The sequence below is a fragment of the Lepidochelys kempii genome, chromosome 9, assembly GCF_965140285.1.
Source record: "Lepidochelys kempii isolate rLepKem1 chromosome 9, rLepKem1.hap1, whole genome shotgun sequence".
Taxonomy (NCBI): Eukaryota; Metazoa; Chordata; order Testudines; family Cheloniidae; genus Lepidochelys; species Lepidochelys kempii.
The window spans coordinates 44,265,646-44,271,661 of NC_136388.1; positions in this window are offsets into that span (position 1 = coordinate 44,265,646).

Consider the following 6,016-nt stretch of genomic DNA (forward strand, 5'->3'; position numbering starts at 1 on the left):
AGGAATATAGTTATCCCCAGGTAACAGCTGGGGAACCAAGAGGCAGAGCTAGAATGACTTGCCCAAGGTCATGCAAGCGTCTGTGGCAGAACCAGGAATTGAAGCCAAAGTCTCCTCAGTGCCGGTCCTGATGGGTTAACCAGTGTTAAGGATACATTTCCATAGCCTTTATATTCCATACATGCGATTTTATTTTATCCTGGGCTCCAAGCCCCCTAACAATGGCAGCGAAAGTCTCCATTCAGAGAACATTTTCCTCTGTAAGGGGTAATCAGAGACAACACCCCAATTAACAAACAATACAAAGAAATTGCAGTATGTCCTTGTTTAACCAAATCCATTGCTAAACTTCAGCTTTGTGGAATCCTTGCTTCTTAGTTGTTAATGATTTAGATCAGGCTGACAGCATTCACTTAATTACCATAGTTGTCTCAGGGCATATCTCTGGTGCTGTTAAAAACCAACCAAACACCAGAACTTCAAATAGCAATATTCTGCCTGCTTTAGCATTAGGAATAAGGCTGTACCCAGTGACAGAAAATCTAAAATATACTAGATTTAAGTTACTGATTGATTGATATGTGTCTTTTGTACCTTACTGTTGGGTAATGATAGTACTCCCTAGTGCAGAACAGGTCCCAGCTACGGTTGTGATAGGGTATATAAACACTGCACCAGCATGGAAGGGGTTAAAGGGAGCCACTTTGGGCTGGAGTGGCCTCACCTCTCTGCACCTGCAAATCATGCCAGGAAAGGCATGTGCTGTTGAGCCCTCTCAGGGAGGGCTGGCAGCCAACATAGCTTCAACCTTAGAGACAGGAAAAAGATCCCCTGGGCTAAGAAGGGGAAAGAGACTGAGAGTTGTTATACTAGAGATCCAGCAAGCTGTGGGGCATACGGTGACACTGCCATGGCCCTCAGAAGTGAGAGAGGCTAATATCCTCATGGAAGCTGCCTACAGATTTCCTTTGTACTTTTACTGAATCTTGCCTGCTGACGTTGGGCTGTTGTGTTTGTTTCCTCTGGGACCCTGAGAGGGGAAGGAACAGTCGGAAGGGCTCAGCTGGAGGGCTAAGCGTTGGCCCTGCCAGACTGCCACACCCCATAGTGCATGTAACTGGATGGGGCAACTGGACCTGCACACTTGTGCTCCCCTTGTAGCTCCTAAAGAGTGTCCTCTGTGTAGGACAGATGTGTAACGACACTTAGTACTCTGGTATAGAGGCTTTTCAGTCTCTGGGACTAGATGCTTTTGGCATAGCCCACAGACACTGAGGCAAAATTACCCTTCACTATTCCAGAACGGTTTTGCAATTGTCATTGTAGAATGGTCAATTAAAAAAAACCTATGTTTGAAAGACAAGTGTAGCAAAATATCTCCTCTTGATCTGATACACTAAGTGAAGGTTAAAAGCACACACCTTGGTAATAGTGGGGTCAGTCGTAGTCAGGTCTAATGCAGCCACACCGGGGAGTAAATGGGAGTAAACCCTCTCTTGTGTTAGTGTTTTGTGATTCTGGGCTCAGTGGGGGAGAACAGCAGGGCCTACCCTACCCCTTCAAGCAGATGGGTAGAAGGACAGATAAGGAGTGGGGCAGGGCTGTAGCTTCACCCCTGGCACACAGCCCAGCAGAGTTGGCTAGGCAAGAGGACAAGTGGAGGGGAGGAGGAGTGTGCTGTGCCCTGAAAAAGGCTGTAGCAAAGTACTTTTACCTCCTGGAGCAGTGGGGAGGGATTATGCTTGCCTTAGCTTCCTCCTCCAGCTACTCCTGAGGGGCAGCAGAGGAGCGACATCACCATCCAGGGGCTCCAATCCCACGCAAAGCAATCACAGTTCTTGGAATACAGTAGCCCTCCCTGGTTCTTGTTACTATGCACTTTGTCTTATTTTATTTATTGTGATATTCATCCCAGCAGAAAGGGCCCACACAATGGTGTATCCACCACTTCAACCCAATTTATGTTATCCTGCTTTGATGGCTTAAATGGAGCTTGTTTAGTCCCTCTGCATTGGAGTGACTTTTACACCTGGGCCCCAGTCCTACCAACTAATTGCCATGGGAAGATGCCTACACCAATATGAAATCCCACAGACTTTCATAAGGATCTGATGTAGATCAGAATGCAGGACTGGGGATTTAATAAACATTTTCCCCTTCAGTATCTTGCTTTAATTTCTCAGTGAGCTAAAGGCATAACAGAAATTCCATTCCAGTGAAACTAACGGTATGGTTGTGACAGGCTGGGTCACAGAGACCCCCTGGGCCTCTCACCTGATGTGCTGGAATTACCTCTGAGCCCGTTTTCTCTTCCAGTTTGGGCCTCCAGAACTCTGCCTTGTTGAGACACGCCAGTCTGCTCCAACACAAACCCAGGGTCTGAACCATGCACACCAAAGCTGCAGACTTAACTGAAAACAGTTTAAGAAGTGCTCCTGTCTCTAGCACCCAGACACCCAGCTCCCAATGGGATCCAAACCTCAAATAAATCCGTTTTACTGTGTATAAAGCTTATACAGGGTAAACTCATAAATTGTTTGCCCTCTATAACACTGATAGAGAGATATGCACAGCTGTTTGCTCCCCCAGGTATTAATTACTCACTCTGGGTCAAATAATAAGCAAAAGTGATTTTATTAAGTATAAAAAGTAGGATTTAAGTGATTCCAAGTAATAACAGACAGAACAAAGTAAGTTACCAAGCAAAATCAAACAAAACATGCAAGTCTAAGCCTCTAATACATTAAGAAACTGATTACAGATGAAATCTCACCCACAGAGATGTTCCAATAAGTTCTTTCACAGACTGGACTCCTTCCTACTCTGGGTCCAGCAATCACTCACACCCCCATTGTTACTGTCCTTTGTTCCAGTTTCTTTCAGGCATCTCTTGGGGTGGAGAGGCCATCTCTTGAGCCAGCTGAAGACAAAATGGTGGGGTTTCCTAGCCCTTTTATATTCCCTCTCTTATGAGCAGAAACCCCTTTGTTCTCCTGTGCAAAATCACAACCACAAGATGGAGTTTGTAGCCACCTGGGCAAGTCACATGTCCATGAATGATTCAGCTTTTTGCAGGCCAACGCCATTGTTTACATCTTAGTTTGATCGTTCCCAGGAAAGCTCAGATGGGGATTGGCGTCTCCCAAAGTCCATTGTCAGTTAAGTGTTTCTTGATTGGGCACTTACTGAGAATAGCCCTTTCTCAGGAAGCTGACCAACTGTTTCACTGAGGTGCCTTAGAATCAAACACATTGAGATACTAGTACATAGCCAATATTCATAACTTCAAATACAAAAATGATACACACATACACACTGCATAATCATAACCAGCAAACTACAACCTTTCCATAGACACCCCACTTGTCCTCCTCATTACAAGACCTGGTGCAACTGCAGGACCCTGGTTGCAACAATGATCTATATGGTCACAGTTCATGTCAATAACATCACAATGGTGTTATCTGTATATGGTACAACTTTGATTGTCTAAGTGTCATGGGGAACATGGGATAAATTCAGGTAGATGAGGTTTAAGATGATTGAGGGAATTTCTAGCATAATTTACCAATTTCAGAGACCTGACCCTATTTCAGTCTGGATATTCACTGAAGTTAATGTCCAGTATGTGCAATCCTCCTGTTAAAATAGAGGAGAGAATTGTTTGGCGGTTCTTAATTAGTATTCCATTAATACCACCAGGCTATACTAAGCTAGGCCAGTGGATATTTCCTTATAACATTTAAACTGAAAAATATTGGTGTATTAGACTTTGCTCTACATGAAGGATAAAAAGGTTTTCCTAACACAACTGTGTTTCTAGATGTTGATTTTAGATTTAAATCAAATTTCAAAAATTACATCTCCCAGATTCGCTCTAGCCCCCTTCTCTGACAATTAGACTCTAATTTCCATTTTAATTTGTTTAATAGACAACTAGATTGGCTGTTAACTTTATCTAAAGTGGATGTTAATTAATGCTAAATTATAGTTCTTAAAGAAAGAAAAGGAGTACTTGTGGCACCTTAGAGACTAACAAATTTATTTGAGCATAAGCTTTCGTGAGCTACAGTTCACTTCATCGGATGCAGCTGTAGCTGACGAAAGCTTATGCTCAAATAAATTTGTTAGTCTCTAAGATGCCACAAGTACTCCTTTTCTTTTTGCGAATACAGACTAACACGGCTACTACTCTGAAACCAGTTCTTAAAGAGCTACATATTGCATCTATTTGAATGCTAATAAATTAACCACCAATCACCTTATTACAAAGAATAAGGTAAGAAATACAGGAAGGTCAATTTACCATCAGATGTGAAGTCGTGGCTACTTACTGTAACTGAAGTTACTGAGTTTTTAAATTTGGGCTTTAATTTTTCAACAGATGCATAATTTAGCTTTTAAAAGCATATTTAGAGTGATATGACCTTAAATCCTCTGTGGAATTAATATATAATGATACTGTAGTTTGAGGCTAGAGCTTAGTGTTAAGAAGGGAAATTTTGTTTAGCTCATGATTTCTCTGAAATGAATGTGACATGGAACAAATCTCTCTGAACAGTGCTTGAATTCTGCTGTTCTCTGAAGTGTCACTTTTCTAATCCATGTATACAAAATACACTGCTTGCCTTGGGTGACAGGCAATGGAACCTCATGGTGATTGTTGTTTGGATTTCATTAGTGCCTAATGACTCCAACAAAGATCAGGTCCTTATTGTGCTAGGTGCTGTACAGATGCATAGTAAGAGGAAAATTCCTGCCCCAAAAAGCTTACAATCCAGGGGCCTGATTCAAAGCAAACTGGAGTCAAGGGAAAGACTCTCACTGATTTTTCTGGGCTTTGGATCAGACCTTAAGTACATTTTGCATGCTCTTTTTTTAAAACAAGACTTTAGCTTCTGTATGGTACAGCCTTGTAGAGTCATCTACATGTTAATAATTTAAATTCCCTTCTGACTTTTCTTCATACATTTCCCTCTCTCCCCTCTCTGATTTCTGTTTGCAGTAAGAAAAATACAGTACCCCCCACTATCCAAACCAAAATGTTGGAAGAAATCTTCCCGTGGCTTTAAGGATTCACCATACAAGAATCTTTAAGAGTAAGCTAGTGCTAATAACAATGCTAATACAAGAAGTAATAATAAAGCTACTAAATGGTGAATCACCACAAACCTGATTTTAGGTTAATATTGGACTAGGCCCTCCCCCTCAAAAAAACTTAACTGTTCACAACAGTAAAATCTCTTTGGTGCAATCTCACACAATTGTCCTGCATAGGTAACTCCTGGATACAGCACTTCTGCTTCTCCAGGCATAATATGAACATTTATGCCTAGTTCCTACATATTGTGCCACAATCAGTACTTTGATTAAGCCCCTGGAATATGGTTTCTGAGCCATTCTTAAAAATAAATGTAATCCTGGCATTTCAAAAGTGCAAGTTACTGAGAAATATCCATTGATTTTTTTTTCAGTAAATATAGTTTAGCTCTTCCATGTAACTTTTTTTTGTAATGTTTGTATCTTCATAAAGGCAAGTAATCCTGTTTAGTTCCCAATATCCATTGGGAAGTATATTTGCAGTTTCCTTCATTTTTACAGGATAAAGAATAAAACTAGAGGTTAAATAATTACCAAACTTTTATAGCTGGGCAGAAGATATTACAGTGAGCAAAACAAGATACCTGTCCTGTTTTCATGGGATTTATACAGTATTTTATGATGAGAACGGGTGAAATGAAGACTTTTGTGCAGTTTCTACACAAATCACTTTAAAAAATATGTTCTATCCTTTTCTTTCTTGCGTCAGTTCTCATTCTGACACAAGGGGATACACAGAGCTCCAAAGAGGGACTGATCTCTGTTGAAAATATGGGTGGACTGCACAGTTCAACAAGTTCTATACACACTGACAACAGCAATTCATATATTCACAATACTTGTGCATATTTTGTAAATGGACTTCCAGCCCACTGCCATTCATTTAAAAAATGTCACTATACCAGCATAATTTGGA